Source organism: Elephas maximus, chromosome X (assembly GCF_024166365.1).
Source record: "Elephas maximus indicus isolate mEleMax1 chromosome X, mEleMax1 primary haplotype, whole genome shotgun sequence".
Classification (NCBI taxonomy): Eukaryota; Metazoa; Chordata; class Mammalia; order Proboscidea; family Elephantidae; genus Elephas; species Elephas maximus.
In genome coordinates this window covers 25,511,417-25,531,509 of record NC_064846.1, presented here as the reverse complement: position 1 = coordinate 25,531,509, position 20,093 = coordinate 25,511,417, and the positions used below count along the sequence as shown (strand labels likewise).

Sequence of the window (20,093 nt, the reverse complement as noted above, 5' to 3'; positions counted from 1 at the left end):
GATTAAAGGTTTCCTGTTCTTCTCATAGTCTACTTGAATCTGATTACTTCAGCAGCTTCCATCCAAACTATTCATGCATGCAAACCAAGAAAAACCATCCAAGGGCTTCCGCAGTTGGCAGTAAAAAATGAAAATTATACTCCTGATGCAATTTCATATCTTTGAGGCAGTACCATTGAATAGAGCTGGATATATAATCAAGAGACATCAAATAAGCCAATTGAGTACTTTTGGGGTTACCGGGATACTGGAGAAAAAGCACATAGGAGACATGGTCCCTGCCCTCAAGGGCTGCACAATCTATTGGAGAGACTGATGATGCTGCTGCTGATTATTATTATTATTACTACTACCACCACCTGTGCCACTATTACCATTAGTAATTCCTAAACACTTACCATATGTTAGGTAAAGCACTTGGCATGCATTATTCTCATTTAACTCTCAGAACAACCCTATGAAACAGAGACTATTTATATCTCCATTTAATAGATGAGAGATTTAGAAAGGTCACATGTATTGACCAAGGTCACACAGGACGTATGCTTTTACCCACTACACTTTACCATCTCCAATTAAACAGATATGAAATATTTGAATGATATAGACCAGAAATGTTACTGAAATTTGAAGAATGAAGAGCTACTGTGGCCTAAGTAAGTGTGAAAGGTTTCATGAAGATAGAACTTGAAAGAATGGAGTAGATTTCTATAGAGCATGCCTTGAGTGATAGGTAGGAATTGGATAGGTAAAGAAGGGGGGACGCATTCCAGGAGCAGAGATGACAAAAGCAAAGACACAGAAGCAGGTTATGTATGCATATGCATGTACATACTACACAGCTGGAAGAGACATAGTCATAGTCATCTGAACACAAAAAAGACTTATTTTGAGAAATTTCCCTCTGACTACTAATACCCACAGGAAAAACTTTCCATGGCTTTTCTCCTACCTCCCAGTATGTATTTCTGCCAATTATAACCCTGAGGGCAACTCTGTTCTAATAGTAGCTCGTTAACGTCCATCACATCTTTCCAACCTGGCAACATCAGGGATGATCCTTGGCCAGGTTATTTATACATGTGCTATTTTGGTCATTGATTGGTCAGAACAAGCAAGTGTCCAAAAGCACTATTTACTGAAATATAATTTCTGTCGTTCTTCTATGCTGCCTATGCCTCCTCCCCCACAAACCACACACACACCCCACAGAGTGCTTGATGGACCTAAGCATTCATTACTGCAGTTAGAAGTCAGGTTTCAGAGCGTGTGATTTATCCATCTGTAAGAACTCTAGCCCTCACACTCATTTTTCAGTGCTCTCTCATAAAGGCGTATCACAAGGCTAGAAATAGCCTCCTTGTAAATATTATCAAGAAAGCAAACATGGGTCGTCCAATATCCCTTGGGTCAAGAGTTTATATAGTGATAGTTAGGTCTACTTGGACTCCCAATTCCCAGTCAGGGGAGATAAGTATTTAGGGAATGTTATAGCTAAAAGGAGCCCTCGTAGTGCAGTGGTTGAGTGCTCACTTGTTAACTGAGAGGTTGGAGGTTTAAATCCACCAGCTACTCTGCAGGAGAAAGATGTGGCAGTCTGCTTCTGTAAAGATTTACCACCTCGAAAACCCTATGGGGAAGTTCTACTCTGTCCTATAGAGTCACTACAAGTTGGAACAGACTCCACGGCAACAGATTTGTTTTTTTATAGCTGGAAGAGGAGTCTCTGGATGGTGCAAATGGTTAAGTGCTTGACTACTAAAAGGTTGAAAGTTCGAGCACACCCAGAGGTGCCTCAGAAGAAAGTCCTTGGCGATCTACTCCCAAAACGTCACAGCCTTAAAAACCCGATAGAGTGCAGTTCTACTCCATACACATGGGGGCTCCATGAGTTGGAATCAACTTCATGGAAACGAGTTACAGCTCGAAGAGTCGCCATGAGTCGGAATCTACTCAACAGCAACTGGTTAGGTTTTTTTTTATATAGCTGGAAGGGCCTTTAGAGATTACTGAGTCCACACCCTGATGTTCTCTGGTGGCTGCAGAATGACTCACAAAGGGAACTGCTAGGTTTAAAAGGACCAGACATCAATGTCAGAAATAATTACTTGCAACAGTTTGGCTATTTATTGGCTCTTCAGTACTAGGAAATATAAGAGAATCAGGAATTCTTGTCAGCAAAGGTTTTGAGATCAAAGAATAAGAATTTACAATGTACCAACATAGCCAACGTTGGACTAATTTGAGAGTTGGAGGAAGGAGAATGATCTAAATTTTCAGTTTGGTTTTTTTTTTTAAATACTGTGCTATACTATTTTCAAAATATATAGCAATTGAAAGTGTCTGTTAAAATGTACGCAAGTAGAGGTCCTGCTAAGCTTGTTTACACGAAATTATAAGGAACATGTGTAATTAATACCATTATTTTACCACAATGAATGCAGGTCTTTAGTTCTTAAGAAGTTCTGTTTTCAATGCCTGTCTCATCTCCATCCCCTCCCCTAACAGCCATCTCCACCTGTCATATCCTACTCATTTTTCAAGTGTCATCTCAAATGTTACCTTCTCTGTGAAGCCACGTCACTGGAATTAATTACTCCTTCCTACGTGCTCGAATAGTGTTTTATCTAGAATTTGATTCTCATGTGTTTGTTAATTCACTCACTCACTCCTTTCCCCCAACCAAACTTGTAGTGAGTCTTACTATATGCTGGGTCCTATGCTACGGTCTAGGAACAAAACTCATTTACTGCTCTGGAAGAACACACAATATAGTGCGAGGTGCACACACAACCACCACCAAATATAAATTATTGTAATAAGTGCTATAATAAAACTAGGAGTAAAGTGCTATGCGGACGCAGAAGGCGTGATTAAATCTGCTGGAATAAATTTTGTGTATGCATAGGGTTGGAAGGTGGAGGAGGTGAGGAATCCCAGGAAAGCCTTCACTGGGAAGGAATCATTTGAAATTACTCATCAGGGAAGTTTCGGTACAAGAGCACTCCTGGAAAGAGGAAAAAGAGAGCATTTATCCTTGACTGCCTTGCATTATCTGTCAGTTTGTCATACTGTGGTGGCTTGCGTGTTGCTGTGATGCTGGAAGTTATGCCACCATATTTCAAATACCAGCAGGGTCATCCATGATGAACAGGTTTCAGTGGAGCTTCCAGACTAAGACAGACTAGGAAGAAGGATCCGGAAATCTACTTCTGAAAAAAACTGGCCAGCGAAATCCTTAAGAATAGCAGCGGAACACTGATATAGTGCTGGAAGATGAGCCCCTCAGGTTGGAAGGTACTCAAAAGATGACTGGGAAAGAGCTGCCTCCTCAAAGTAGAGTTTACCTTAATGACATTGGTGGAATAAAGCTTTCAGGGCCTTCATTTGCAGATGTGCCATGACTCAAAGCGAGAAGAAACAGCTGGAAACATCCATTAATAATCAGAACATGGACTGGAAGAAGTATGAATCTAGGAAAATTGGAAGTCATCAAAAGTGAAATGGAACACATAAATATCCATATCCTAGACATTGGTGAGCTAAAATTGACTGGTTTTGGCCATTCTGAATCAGACAATCGTATGGTCTACTACACTAGGAATAAAAAATTGAAGAGGAATGATGTTGCATTTATCGTCAAAAAGATTTTAAGATCTATCCTGAAGTAAAACACTGTCAGTGATAGGATAATATCCATATGCCCACAAGGAAGACCAGATAATACGAGTATTATTCAAATATATGCACCAAACACTAAAGCCAAAGAAGAAGTAATTGAAGATTTTTACCAACTTCTGCAATCTGAAATTGATCGAACATGCAATCAAGATGCATTGATAATTACTGGTGATTGGAATGCAAAAGCTGGAAACAAATAAGGACTGGTAGTTGGAAAACACGACCTTGATGAAACTTTGTAAGATCAACAACTTACTTCATGCAAATACCTTTTTTTAACAACATAAATGGTGGCCACACACACTGACCTCACTGGATGGAAAACACAGGAATTAAATTCACTATATCTGTGGAAACAGACAATAGAAAAGCTCAATATCATTAGTCAGAACAAGGCTGGAGCTGGATGCGGAACAGACCAATTGCTCGTGTGCAAGTTCAAGTTGAAGCTGAGGAAAATTAAAATAAGTCTATGAGAGCCAAAATACGGCCTTAAGTATATTCCTCCTGAATTTGGATACCATCCCAAGAACACATTTGATGCCCTGAACACTAATGACCAAAGACCAGGTGAGCTGTGGGATGACATCGAGGACATCATATGTGAAGAAAGCAAAAGGTCATTAAAAAAGCAGAAAAAAAAAGACGAAAATGGATGTCAGAAGAGACTCTGAAACTTGCTCTTGAATGTAGAGTAGCTAAAGCAAATGGAACAAATAATGAAGTAAAAGAGCTGAACAGAAGATTTCAAAGGGCGGCCTAAGACGACAAAGTATTGTAATGATATGTGCAAAAACCTGGAGTTAGAAAACCAAAAGTGACGAGAACACGCTCAACATTTGTCAAGCTGAAAGAACAGAAGGAAAAATTCAAGCCTCAAGTTGCAATTTTGAAGGATTCTATGGGCAAAATATTGAATGATGCAGGAAGCATCGAAAGAAGATGGAAGGAATACACAGAGTCACTGTACCAAAAAGAACTGGTCGATGTTCAACCATTTCAGGAGATAGCATATGATCACGAACCGATGGTACTGAAGGAAGAAGTCCAAGCTGCACTGAAGGCATCGGTGAAAAGCAAGACTCCAGGAATTGACAGAATACCAATTGAGATGTTTCAACAAACAGATGCAGCACTGTAGGTGCTCACTTATCTATGCCAAGAAATTTGGAAGATAACTACCTACCCAACAGATTGGAACGGATCCATATTTCTGCCCATTCCGAAGAAAGCTCAGTCAAGAGAACGTGGAAATTATCAAATTATATCAACATCACGCGCAAGTAAAATTTTGCTGAAGATCATTCAAAAGCGGCTTCAGCAGTATATCGACAGGGAACTGCCAGAAGTTAAAAGCCAAATTCAGAAGAGGACGTGGAATGAGGGATATCATTGCTGATGTCAGATGGATTTTGGCTGAAGGTAGAGAATACCAGAAAGATGTTTACCTGTGTTTTATTGACTTTACAAAGGTATCTGTGTGCATCATAAAAAATTATGGATAATATTGCAAAGAATGGGAATTCCAGAATACTTAACTGCTCAGGTGGAACCTGTACATAGACCAAGAGGCAGTCGTTTGAACAGAACTAGGGGATACTGTGTGGTTTAAAATCTGGGAAGGTGTGCATCAGAGTTGTGTTCTTTCTCCACACTTATTCAATCCGTATGCTGAGCAAATAATTCGAGACACTGGACTATATGAAGAAGAATGTGGCGTCAGGATTGGAGGAAGACTCATTAATGACGTGCAATATGACACAACCCTCCTTGCTGAAAATGAAGAGGACTTGAAGCACTTACTGATGGAGATCAAAGACTTCAAAGACCATAGCCTTCAGTATGGAATAGGCCTCAATGTAAAGAAAACAAAAATCCTCACAACTGGACGTATAAACAAAATCATGATAAAGGGAAAAATATTGAAGTTGTCAAGGATTTCATTTTACTTGGGTCCACAGTCAGTGCCCATGAAAACAGTAGCCAAGAAATTAAATGACATATGGCATTGGGCAAAACTTCTGCAAAAGGCCTTTTCAGTGTTGAGAAGCAAAGACGTCACTTTGAGGACTAAAGCGCACCTGACTGAAGCCATGATATTTTCAATCACCTTGTATGCATGCGAAAGCTCGACAATGAATACTGAACACTGAAGAAGAATCGATGCCTTTGAATTATGGTGCTGGTGAAGAATATTGAATAAACCATGGACTTCTAGAAGAACGAACAAGTGTGTCTTGGAAGAAGTACTGCCAGAGTGCTTCTTGGAAGTGAGGATGGCAAGACCTCATCTCACATTCTTTGGACATGTTACCAGGAGGGACAAGTTCCTGGAGCTGGACATTACGCTTGGTAAGGTAGAGGGTCAGCAGCCCTTGATGAGATGGATTGACAGAGTAGCTGCAACAATGGGCTCAAACATAGCAACGATTGTGAGGATGGTGTAGGACAGGGAAGTGATTCACTCTGTTGTACATAGGGTTGCTATGAGTCGGACCTGACTCTACGGCATCTCACAACAACAACCTTGCATTGTAATTACTGGGTCTCTCCTCTGCTAGCCTGTATACTCTGTTAGGCCAGGGACTGGGTTTTAGGTATCTTTGTTTCCTCATTACTTAATTCAGTGTCTGGTATAGAGTAGGTGTTCAAGAGATATTTAATTAAATAATAAAGAAAATCAACTTACATTGATTTTGGGCACAATAGCTATCTATGGAATGGACACTCAAATTGATTATTTATATACCTTTTCAGAACGCTAAATTGTCTTATTGTTAAACTGCTCTGTCTCCAGGACAACTGAATTTATATGTAGGAATCCGCTGAGTTACAAGCAGGGATAGATGCACCCAACTAATAATTCAGTTTGATCTCATTAGCTGTAATATTTTTTTCCATGTAGGCACAGTCATACATATAAGCAAGCTTGTAAAAATTTTATTTTCAAAGAGAAATTCCAGATGATTGTCTCTTTGGTAGCAATCTGGATCTCAGGTCTGTACTAACAAAACATGCTATGCCAAACATCTATTCAGAATCATCACTTGGTGGGAAAGTTCAGTCCTGGCCTGATTCACTTTTCAGACTAAAAATGGACACCCAGCAACTTCTTTAAGTGTTTTTATCAAAGTAGTCCCACTTCATCAATGGAAGAGATTGCTCATTTCCCCATGATTCCTAAATCACTGGCAGTGGCCGTGTGTATTCAGAAGGCAAGTGCAAACTGTCAAATGGTCTTCAAAATAGAGCATGTCCTGCCATATTGGTTCTGCTATTCTGCTTGCATGGCAACTCTTCAAGTGGTCAGAGGTTATAGAGTAGTTGTGAATGAGTGCTTTCTAGGTAATCTGACGGAAGATATGGCACTTTGGAACAAAAGTTCATTAGCACCCAAAGAATAAAAGATTTGGAACTGATCACCCACTTTAACTCGATATCGCTCCAAAACTACCAAATCACTGCCATGTGTTTATTTTAGTATTGCTTATGCTTCACTGATTAACTAGTCAATTGCTGTCAAAATTATTTGATCTCAAAGGCAATACATACACACTCACATTTTGTGATAACACTCATCTTACGGTGAAATTAATTATTTCAAATGTTTCCTTATTTCATTTGAAATGAGGACAGTAAGGTGGTGTTTTCTCTCCAACTATATTCTTTTAACAAGACAAAACCCTCCTTCTCTGTTTATTCTCCTACAATTCTCTTTCTCATATATCCAAGTTTATACCCATTGTTTGTTTTTAGAAATAAAAATTATTTTATTGTGGTAAAATACATAGACATAAAATTTGCCATTTTATAAATTTAAGTATACAATCCAGTGGCATTAATCACACTCACAGTGTTGTGGCACCATCACCCCCCAAAATTAAGCAATTAAGCAATAACTCCCCTTTCTCCTCTCCCCCCAGCTCCTGGCAACCTCTAATCTTCCTGTTTGTTATGAATTTGCTAATTCTAGATATTTAATATAAGTGGAATCACACAATATTTGTCCTTTTGTGACTGGCTTATTTCACTCAGCATAATGTTTTCAAGGTTTGTCCATGTATAAGAACTTCATTTCTTTTTACGGCTGGGTAACATTCTATTATTTGTATAGGCCACACCTGTTTATCCATTCATCTGTTGATGGACACTTGAGTTGTTTCCATCTTTCGGCTAATATGAACAATGCTACAATGAACAATCATGTTTGCGTGCCTGCTTTTGATTCTTTTGGGTATATACCTAGGTGAGGAGCTGCTGGATCATATGGTTATAATGGCACCACTTTATTGTTGAAAAGAAAAATACAACAGCTAGAAATGCAATCATTTGAAGCTATATTTTAAGACATTATGATAAGTAGTCTGGCCTGATTAGTGACAAAATGGATCCTACGTTTTTTTTTACTCTCAAGGGGAAGAATAAAGGTATTTATTCAACAATTTTTTTAATATCAGCTTAGATTCATGGATATTTATTTTATACTTTGAGTTAAAATCCAATTCTACATTATATTTTATTGCTCAATTTTCCAGCTTTGGTCATTAGAGCTATTTCAGTTGGTTCCTCTGTCCCTCTGATATACCTCCATCGCAGTGGCTTTTGTTGTTTTTTTGTTTAGCAATTCCCCACTTTCTGGATCTAAAAATGCTCTAGGCTCTTGTATAGTTCCTATCCCAGGCCTAGAATCAGTCATTTCTCAAAGAAATATTAGTCCCTTTTAATGGAAAACACTATCAGAAACCAAGATCTGGGTGATGGGTGTGCTTGTCGCTACTAGTGAGTTGTTGCTTCTAGGCCCTTTCAATGGACAGAGCTTGCTAACCTGCATATACACACATATCTGTAATTATTCACGTATATTTTTATTAACCACCACACATCTGTCAGTTTGTCATACTGTGGTGGCTTGCATGTTGCCGTGATGCTGGAAGTTATGCCACCAGTATTTCAAATACCAGCAGGGTCACCTATGATGGACAGGTCTCAGCAGAGCTTCCAGACTAAGACAGGCTAGGAAGAAGAACCTGGAGATCTGCTTCTGAAAAAACTGGCCAGTAAAAATCTTATGAATAGCAGCAGAACACTGTCTGATATAGTGCTGGAAGATGAGCCCCTCAGGTTGCAAGGCGCTCAAAATACTACTAGGGAATAAGTGCCTCCTCAAAGTAGAGCTGACCTTAGTGACATGGATGGAGTCAAGCTTTTGGGACCTTCATTTGCTTATGTGGCACGATGCAAAATGGGAAGAAACTACTGCAAATATCCATTAATAATCAGAACATGGAATGTACGAAAAGCATGAATCTAGGAAAATTGGAAGTCATAAAAATGAAATGGGAACACATAAAGATTGATATCCTAGGCACTGGTGAGCTGAAATGGACTGGTATTGGCCATTTTCAATCAGACAATCATATTGCCTACTATGCCGTGAATGACAAATTGAAGAGGGATGGCGTTGCATTCATCATCAAAAGATTTCAAGATCTATCCTGAAGTACAACACTGTCAATGATAGGATAATATCCATATGCCTACAAGTAAGACCAGTTAATATGCCTATTATTCAAATTTATGCACCAACCACTAATGCCAAAGATGAGGAAATTGAAGATTTTTACCAACTTCTGCAGTATGAAATTGATCAAACATGCAATCAGGGTGCACTGATAATTACTGGTGATTGGAATGCAAAAGTCAGAAACAAAGAAGGATAGGTAGTTGGAAAATATAGCCTTGGTGACAAAAACTATGCAGGAGATCACATGATAGAATTTTGCAAGACCAACGACTTCTTCATTGCAAATACCTTTTTTCAAAAACATTAATGGTGACTATATACATGGACCTCACCATATGGAAAACACAGAAACGAAATCGACTACATCCGTGGAAAGATACAATGGAAAAGCTCAGTATCATCGATCAGAACAAGGCCAGGGGCGGACTGCAGAACAGACCATCAATTGCTCATATACAAGGTAAGCTGAAAAAAAGCTGAAGTGGAAGAAAATTAAAACAAGTCCACGAGAACCCAAGTATGACCTTGAGTACATCCCACCTGAATCTGGAGCCCCACTCAAGAACAGATTTGACACATTGAACACTAATGACCAAAGACCGAATGAGTTGTAAGATGACATCAAGAAGTAAGCAAAAGGTCGCAAAAAAAAAAAAAAAGACCAAAATGGATGTCAGAAGAGACTCTGAAACTTGCTTTTGAACTTCTAGTAGCTAAAGAGAATGGAAGAAATACTGAAATAAAAAGCTGAACAGAAGATTTCAAAGGGCACCTCAAGAAGACAAAGTAAAGTATTATAATGAAATGTGCAAAGATCTGGAATTGGAAAGCTAAAAGTGGAGAACATGCTTGGCACTTCTCAAGTTGAAAGAACTGAAGAAAAAATGCAAGCCTCGAGTTGTAATTTTGAAGGATTCTATGGGCAAAATGTTCAACGATGCAGGCAGTGTCAAAAGATGATGGAAGGAATATACAGTCACTGTACCAAAAAGAATTGGTCATCGTTTAACCATTTCAGAAGGTAACATATGATCAAGAACCAACGGTACTCAAGGAGTAAGTCCAAACTATGTTGAAGGCACTGACAAAAAACAAGGCTCCAAGAACTGACGGAACACCAACTGAGATGTCTCAACAAACGGATGCAGCACTGTAGGTGCTCACCCGTCTATGCCAAGAAATTTGGAAAACAGCTACCTGACTAACAGGCTTGAAGAGATCCATATTTGTGCCTATTCCAAAGAAAAGTGATCCAACAGAATGAGGAAATTATTGAACAATATCATTAATATCACATGCAAGTAAAATTTTGCTGAAGATAACTTAAAAACCATTGCAGCAGTACATGGATAGGAAACTGCCAGAATTTCAAGCCAGACTCACAAGAGGACATGGATCCAGGAATATCATGGCTGACTTGAGAGGGATCTTGGCTGAAAACAGAAAATACCAGAGAGATGTTTACCTTTGTTTCATTGACTATGCAGTGGCATTCGACTGTGTGGATCATAACAAATTATGGATAACATTACAAGGAACGGGAATTCCAGAACACTTACTTATGCTCATGTTCGTTTGAACAGAACAAGGGGATACTGTGTGGCTTAAAATCAGGAAAGGTGTGAGTCATGGTGGTATCCTTTCACCATACTTATTCAATTTGCATGCTGAGCAAATAATCGGATAAGCTGGACTGTATGAGGAAGAACACAACATCACTTTTGGAGGAAGAGGCATTAACAACTTGCAATATGCAGATGACACAACCTTGCTTGCTGAAATTGAAGAGGACTTGAAGCACTTACTGATGAAAAGCAATGACTACAGCCTTCCGTATGGATTACACCTCAACATAAAAAAACAAAAACAAAAATCCTCGTAACTGGACCTATGAGCCAACTCATGATAAACAGAAAATATCGAAGTTGTTAAGGATTTCATTTTACTTGGGTCCACAACCAACACCCATGAAAGCAGCAGTCAAGAAATCAAAGGACGTATTGCATTGGGCAAATCTGCTGTAAAAGACCTCTTCAAAGTGCTGAAAAACAAAAATGTCACTTTGAGGACTAAGGTGCGTCTCAGCCAAGCCATGGTATTTTCAAAAGCCTCATATGCATGTGAAAGCTGGACAACGAATAAAGAATACCAAGGAAGAATTGATGCCTTTGAATTATGGTATTGGCAAAGAATATTAAATACGCCATGGACTGCCAGAAGAACAAACAAGTCTGTCTTGGAAGAAGTACAGCCAGAGAGCTCTTCGGAAGTGAGGATGGCAAGACTTCGTCTCACGTACTTTGGACATGTTATCAGGAGGGACCAGTCCCTGAAGAAGGACATCATGCTTGGTAAGGTAGAGGGTCAGTGAAAAAGAGGAAGACTCTCAAGGACATGGATTGACGCAGTGGCTGCAACAATGGGCTCAAACATAGCAATGATTGTGAGGATGGCGCAGGACCAGGCCATGTTTTGTTCTGCTGTACATAGGGTCACTATGAGTCAGAATTGACTTGATGGCACCTAACAACTATACCGTCTTTACTAAGCTAAACACAAGTTCATGCTGATATGTCCAATACTAAATCAACAGCACATGTTTCATTCTAACATTCCCCCTTTCTTATCTGTACATGCAACCTCCTACTCCAACAATAAGAAACCTGGCTCCCCCCACTGGCCATCAAATTCTTATTTGTTCATTCCCTACATGTAGTATTGTTTATAGTGGTTTCAGAACTGTTAACCTGTACCCCATGAGAAACAACTTTACCAATTAGATTGACTATGGACAGATTGTTTTGTGTTTATATTTACAGTCTCTACTTATTTCCAAAATTATTGAAGTTAGCATCTCTTTTTTCTCTGAGAATTTAATGTAATTAAATTTACTAAAACGAATGTGCATACAGCAGGCATACTTGTTAGTTCCTTGAGGGCAAGTGACATAAACTTCATTTAATTTTGTATATTCTACAGTGCCTAGCTCAAAGCAGATGCCAGTAAGTTTGCTTTTAAATAACTGAACTCCTCAAGAACTCAGCAATTGTACAAAGTGGGGCTTGCCCGCATTGTCTATTTCATAGACTCATAGGCATATACAATCTGTTTGCACTGTGTTGTCCTGACTTAGCCCTCTAGTTATTTTGGACCACCCAGTGGTCCAAAGCTGGGTGGGACATCAGACCTCTGGAGCATACCAGGACTTAGGTAAATGGCATACAGTAGTGTTAATGATGGTAATTATAATAAGATTAATAATACTTAACATTTATATAATGCTTACTATGCATCAGGCATTGTTTTAGGCAGTTTATGCACATTAATTTAAAAGTCTCAACAATCCTATGAAGTAGGTGCTCTCATTATCTTCATTTTACTGATGAGGTAACAGGAATACAGCGATTAAGCAACTTGTCTAAGGTCATTGTCATGGATTGAATTATGTCCCTCCAAAAATGTGTGTATCAATTTGGCTGGGCCATGATTCCCAGTATTGTGTAGTTGTCTTCCATTTTGTGATTATAATTTTATGTTAAAGAGGATTAGGATGGGACTGTAACACCCTTACTAAGGTCACATCCCTGATCCAATGTAAGGGGAGTTTCCCTGGGGTGTGGCCTGCACCACCTTTTACCTTACAAGAGATAAAAGGAAAGGGAAGCAAGCAGAGAGTGGGGGATCTCATACCACCAAGACAGCAGTGCCAGAGCAGAGCGTGTCCTTTGGACCCCGGGGTCCCTGTGCAGAGAAGCTCCTAGTCCAGGGGAAGATTGATGAGAAGAGAAGGCTGACAGAGAAAGCCTTCCCCTGGAGCTGACACCCTGAATTTGGACTTTTTGTCTACTTTACTGTGAGGAAATAAATTTCCTGGAGCTGATGCCCTGAATTTGGACTTTTTGCCTATTTTACTGTGAGGAAATAAATTTCTGTTTGTTAAAGCCATCTACTTGTGGTATTTCTGTCATAGTAGCACTACATAACTAAGACAGTCATACAGCTAACTTTCAGTGGAACTAGGATTCAAACCCAGGCAAGGCAGTCTAGCTCTAAAATCCAGGCTTTTAACTACCATGCTATATAAAACCAAGGGAGTCATGAAGTTATAGAATATTTGAGCTGGGAAGGTTATAGAGCTCATCATTATACAGCTGGGTGCTCCTCATGTCCTCTCTTGCAGTGGTTCTTAACTGGGGCTAAATGTGCCTCCCAGAGGACATTAGGCAATGTATTAAGACGTTTCTAGTTATCACAGCTATAGGAGGGGTCGCTACTACAATCTAGTGGGTAGAGGCCAGAGACGCTGCTAAACATTCTACAGTACACAGGACAGTCACCTACAGCAAACAAGAGCATCCTATCCCCAACTTCCATAGTTTATGTCCACACCTCCTTCCCTTATGCCCATGCGATGTCAAGACTATTCTGATCAACACCCCCAGGACTCTAATAACATAGAAGGTTCCTTCTATGTATCACACCCAAGGGATTCCATGTTTACAGACTCATAATGTAAGAAAATCACAATTACAAAAATATAAACTTCAAGAAAGATGAACATGAGAATGGGGGAATAATTTTCATCACAGAGAGAGTCTTCAGGTATAATAAGGAGCTGTCTAGAATTTGAGAATTTAATGTAATTAAATTTACTAAAATAAATGTGCATGTAACAATCATATTTGTTAGTCCCTTGAGGGTATTCCAGGGATTCCAGGCCCGTGGAAGGAGGCGGCATACTATTTAGGGAGTGATCCTGGAAATAACATTAGGCACACAGTGACAAAGCAAAGAAAGAGGAAGTTTAGAAAAGGTTAGCACAAAACAGAGAAGACAACCCCAACTCTGGGTACTCCACACAGGATCTTGCACACAGTAGGCACCCAAGAAGTATTTGTTGTGAAAGATTAAGGTACGAGGGCAGGGTTGGTGTCCTAGCACTGAATAATGTTGTGCTTTCTCTTCTCTGGCTAAGAGAAACAGTAGAATAAATCATACTTTGGGTCTGCATTAAGCCTAGGGCTCAAGGTTTTATTTTCTGCTTGGTATTTATTGCTCATGAAGCAATATATTGTGTGTTGCAGGTGTTATTTTGAAACACTCTTCATTTTCTTTGAAAATTAACAATCCATCGTTTGTGAACAATGCGCTGAGACCCCTGGCACAGACCCTCCTTTCTTCCCCATCATAGACGTCAACAACGGTGACGCCACAGCTTGCATCATGGTTATGCAGGGTGAGAAAACTGACATGTGCTTTTGTAAGACAAGGCTCCCAGATGGTTTAAGATAGATGGTTCTATTAGACAAGCAGGGGCTTTACCTGCTCATGAGTGTTACCAGGTGTGGATCAAAGAGCCACTCAAGGGGATCAGGATGTCACAATGTATTCCTTCTTGGGGAGGGGAAGTGAAAGAGAAAGGCGGGGGAGAGGAGGCGAGGAGGTGATATGGAAGGGAAGGAAGGAAAAAGGAAAGGAAGGGAAGAGTCCTTATGCTAGCCTATACAGTACGTAATCATTCTCACATGGGTTGTGAGTGTGGTGGCGTGAGAGAGCAAGATCTTAGCTCGATCCTCAAGGTATGCAAATGAGAACCTAGGGTAGAGGGAGTTTTCACAAACCAAACCACATCCTGGAAGATTCATTGTTCTATCTATAAGCATGAAGGTCCTGGAGACAGCTACCTCTGTATTGGAACAGTTAAAAGGATGTTCAAGGTTTTCATTAGATCTATAAGAAGCTGTAGGAGACTTGGTGATACAACAGTTAACTGCTGTCCGAAAGGTTGGTGGTTCAAACCTACCCAGTGGCTCCTTGGGAGAAAAGTACTGGTGATCGGCTCATGTAAAGACTGCAGCCTGTGAAACTCTATGGGGCAGTTCTACTCTGTCACATGGAGTCACTATGAGTCAGAATTGACTCAATGGCACCTAACGACAACAACATAAGAAGCTAGGGAGCCCAGCCAGCCCTCCAGATGGCAGTTGTATGCTGGTGGTGGTGGGGGGCGGTATGTAGTGGGGAAGAATAAGGCCACAGGTTTTGGTAGGCACCTCTCCAAGGAACTCACAGCATATAGCCAACATTTATGAAGGCAACAAGATATAATGGAGCCATATAAATCTAAAATAAAATCTTGGCTCTAGTACCTACTAGCTGTGTGACTTTAGGCGCAAGTTCTACAAACTTTTTAGCCTGTTTGTTCATCTACCATTGAGGATAATGATGCCTGTCTTTCAGGTACTTAGGATAATGATGTTGATTCTTAACATTTATTAAATGCTATTATGTGCTAAAACCTGTTTTAGTGCTTTGTTGTTCTTGCTATTAATTTTTGATTCATAGTGACCCCACCTGACAGAGTAGAACTGCCCCATAGGGTTTTCTTGGCTGTAACCTTTACAGGAGATTACCAGGTCTTTCTCCTGCAGAGCCACTGGGTAGGTCTGAACTGCTAACCTTTCAGTTAGCAGCTGAGCACTTAACTGTTACGCTACCAGGGCTTTACATGTATTATGTAATCAAGTCCTCACAACAACCCTATGATATAACTCCACTGCTGTTCAGTTGATTCCGACTCTGTAGGACAGAGTGGAACTGCCCCATAGGGTTTCCAAGGAGTGGCTGGTGGATTCGAACTGCTGACGTTTTGATTAGCAGCCGAATGTTTAACCACTGTGTCCTATATGATACAGGTAACATTTATTGTAACTGTCCATTTTACAGTTAAAGAAAATGAGACACGAGAAGTTAGGAGTTGCCCAAGGTCACAGATATAGTTAGTGCTGAAGCTGGAATTCAATTTCAGGCAGTCTGGCTCCAGAGCCCACACCTTTAACCACTGAGCTATATACTCTGAATAATGTTGAACCCAATATTTGGCATAGAGCAAGTACTCAAACATGATTCTAATCCCCCTTCCTTTATCTTAAGGAGCCCTGGTGGCACAGTAGTTAAGCACTTGGCTGCTAAGCAAAAGGTTGGTGGTTCATCCCACCAGCCACTTTGCAGGAGAAAGATGTGACAGTCTGCTTCCGTAAAGATTTACAGCCTCGGAAACCCTATGGGACAGTTCTAGTCTGTCCTATAGCCCTTTCAAGACCGAATTATTTTTCACTTTTAATTTTTTGTTGTTTTTTCATTAATGGAATGCATGCTCAATCATTGTGTCTGAATTTTTGGTAGCTAATATGGATTTTAAATAATACCATGTGAGACACATGTGTCTCTCTATACTCTGGGGGTAGGATTATGTCAGACACATTATGTCCCTCTGGACTTGGGGGGTAGGATGGAGGGATGATAAATGCAACTTTCAAATAACACACAGCAACCTGGAAAATATTTACAAGGCTTCTCTCACTGTACAAAAGCCAAAAAATGCAAAAGTTTTGCACAATCATACCTCCAAGATATACCACCTAATACAATAATAAATAAATAAATAAATAAAAATACAATACCCTGTAAAAACAGTAATTTGTGGCACACACCTGTTTTCTTTGGTTTCAAACAGTTATACAGTTCCACACCTGCTGGCAACATGTACTGTCAGTAGAAAAGCAGCTTCCCAATAAACCCAAGAGGTGAAAAATGTAGGTGGGTGTTGTATGTCCCGCTGGTCATGAAAGGGATAGGGTCGTTATGAGTCAGAATGGACATGACGGCAATGGGTTTGGTTTTTTGGTTTTTCTTTTATCTTTAGGAGTCCCTGGGTGGTGCAAACATTTAAGTGCTCAACTACTAACTGAAAAATTGGTGGTTTGAACACATCCAGTGGTGCCTCGGAAGAAAGGCCTGGTGATCTGCTTTAGGAAAAGTCACAGCCTTAAAAACCCTACGGAGCAGCTCTACTCTATACACATGGGGTCACCATGAGTTGAAATCCACTACCAGCAACTTTTTTTTTTCCTTTATCTTTCCCTTCCTTTTTCCTGGCTTAGAAAGAAACCATTCAGCTGCCCTATGCGGGTCTCTTCTCACACTTCCCTGAGCTGGAGCAAGGGACCTCCCTCGTTATTTCAGGGTGGGCTGGCACAGGCTAAAGAATCTCTGGGATAATCCTAGCCACTTCAAGGTGGGGCTGGATTCAGGGGTTCTGGAGCCCCAGCAGGTTCAGCCATGGGACTGAGCTTCCTCAGTCAGGAAATGCAGTGGCTGGTTGCCCTAGCGAGGCTCCCTTGGGCTTTTCTGGCTTATGGTCTATGAGTCTCCCCCTGCTTCTTGGTCTTCTGAGATACCAGAGGACAAATGTTAACCTGGTCTAGAGTGAATGGTTGACTGTGGCCCCCTACTCTTTAGGGTTACATTATCACATTTATTTCACATTTTCTCACCTAATATTTAGGTTAAAAAAAAAAGTCGCTACTGAGTTGATTCTAACTCATAGCGATCCCATAGGACAGAGCAGAATTGCCCCATAGGGTTTCCAACAAGCGGCAGGTGAATTCGAACTGCTGACCTTTTGATTAGCAGCTGAGCTCAGCAAAAAGCACAAAGGGGCTTCAAAAATCTGACACTACTCCAGCTCCTTTAACATTTGCACTAATTGCCTAGTAAATCACACATTTCTTTCCCTGGTTTTGAAACAGACATTAATATTACTGCCGGGACCCCAAATTCTGTAGCTACTGGTCTTCAACTAGGAACACTAATATTTAATAAATCAACTAACTGCATTTCAGGTACTGAGCTTGCGCTTTAAGTTAACAGGGGTGGCCAGTGGAGGAGTGGGGTAGAGAAAGAAGAAATAGAAGCATAAGCTCTGTAAATTCCCAAAGCTCCAAGTCTATACATTTCTGAGGTAAGCTGGATAAGAGGGTATTTGACAACTCTAATGCTATGCTGTTGAAAGTCTGGCAAGATTCTTTGGAGAAAAAAGACAGCCCTGGGGTTAATCCGCAAAGTGTTCTGCTTTAGCCCTTGTTGCTTAAAATCCTTCCCACATGTTTCAGTCCACTTCCTTGCCACAGGAGGCAGAGTACAACAAAGAGAAGTATAGAATGGCCTAGATCTGGAGTTAGAAGCCTGAGTTTGAACGGTGGCTCTACCATTTACTCGCTGTGTGACCTACGGCAATCACGTACACCTGTGTTTCTCCAAGTGCGCTCCAGCCACATGCATCCGGATCACCTGGGATGCTTCCTAACAGGCTCCACTGCTGAGGTTTCCATTCTGGCTAGGGCTGGGAATAGGCCTGTTTAACAAGCACCCTACTCATTTTGCTGGTGAGTTGATTTGGACTCATAGTGACCCTATGGGACAGAGTAGAACTTGGGTTTTCTGGATTACAGTCTATGACTCTCCCCGTTCCGTGGCAGAATTGGGTTTCCGAGGCTGTAATCTTTATGGACACAGGCTGCCACACCTTTCTCCTGCAGAGCAGCTGGTGGATTCGAACTGCTGAACTTTCAGTTAGTAGCTGAGCACTTTAAACACTGTGCCACCAGGGCTCCTTGACCAGCGTCCTAGCTCTCTTTTATGCCCACTACAAACTTGAGAACCGCACAGCGCTTCAGTTTCCTAGACTGTAAATAAGCATGATACCACTCCTGTCACAAGGTTGTGACAACAACACAGGAGGTCAGTACTTGCTAGCTGCATCTGAATCTTTGAGTGAGGTCATTGCAGGGCTTCAGGATAAATTGTGACTATTAACAGATTTTGTAAATCCATGTACTATGTAGTGGTACCAAGGTGAAAAATATATGTTCCCTTGCCCTTTGAGGGGCTTATAGACTAGTGGAAGGGACAGACGTGAAACCAAAAACAAAAATTACTGTAGTTTGATAAAGGCTAAACAAGATATGAAGAAAAACCCCAAACCAAACCCAGTACCGTTGAGTCGATCCCGACTCATTGCAACCCTATAGGACAGAGTAGAACTGCCCCATAGAGTTTCCAAGGAGCACCTGGCGGATTCGAACTGCCGACCCTTTGGCTAGCAGCCGTAGCACTTAACCACTACGCCACCAGAGTTTCCATATGAAGAAGGGGAAGGCAATTACTCTGCTTGGGTGAGATGTGGTGGTGCACGAAGGAGGGGGCCATAGAGCAAGTGATGTTAAGCTGGAGGAGGTTACTTTAAACTGAGTTTTGAAAGATAAGCCAATCATCATGGTACTGTGGCTATCTGAAAAGGTGTAGGAGACAAGGTTATGTTTGCGCTAAGTTTAAGACCTAGAACAGAAACTGTTCTTGTTTGGGGAGATGGGCATGAGTGGAGAATATTTCCCATATCATTCCTCTCTCCTAAAAGTAGAATGCTGAAGAGCTGTACTTCTTTCATGTTCTCTCACTGGTTGTCCTCTGAAAGGATAGGTTTGAGAATATATTGTTGCCTTGCTTTACAAGTCACTAACTATAGGCCATGGTCTAAGTCAAGGGGGTAGGACCCTGGCTGTGACCACCATAAACAAGTCAAATGTTAAATCCTACTGATAATGGGAACTTTGGCTTGAGAACTAGCTGCCTCAGCAGGGTCATCCTCAAATATTAAGGGCAAAGCTATATATACACATACAGCCGCAGTAGACAGTGACTAATGGCTCTGCCTTGGGCCAGCAGCCCTGGCCCCTTTCTAGCTTCTTTACCTCTACAGGCAGCCTGACTTGAGTTTTCAAACTCCACCTGAATTTGACATATAATCAGAAAACGATTACCTTTACTATATAGAACTTCACACTGCTCTCGCCTCCTTCATATTTTCAAATTACTGATTTTTTTAAAACCATAATATACTCCCATCAACTACCACTATACCTGTAGCTAGACCAAGCATGATAAATTCTCAACTCTTAATGCTGTGTGACCCCGGATGAAGGAAAAATGGGGTTATAACAGTGGTTAAGATCATGGTTTTTGGATTACATAGATCTGAGTTCTAATT

The 20,093-nt window shown here is 40.7% G+C and overlaps 1 protein-coding gene across 7 annotated transcripts in view; it reads right to left on the bottom strand.

The window, feature by feature from the left end:
* The window catches only part of ENOX2 (ecto-NOX disulfide-thiol exchanger 2), a 348,995-nt gene that overhangs the window by 99,598 nt on the left and 229,304 nt on the right, over window positions 1-20,093 (bottom strand). The gene's annotated exons all lie outside the window — the stretch shown is intronic.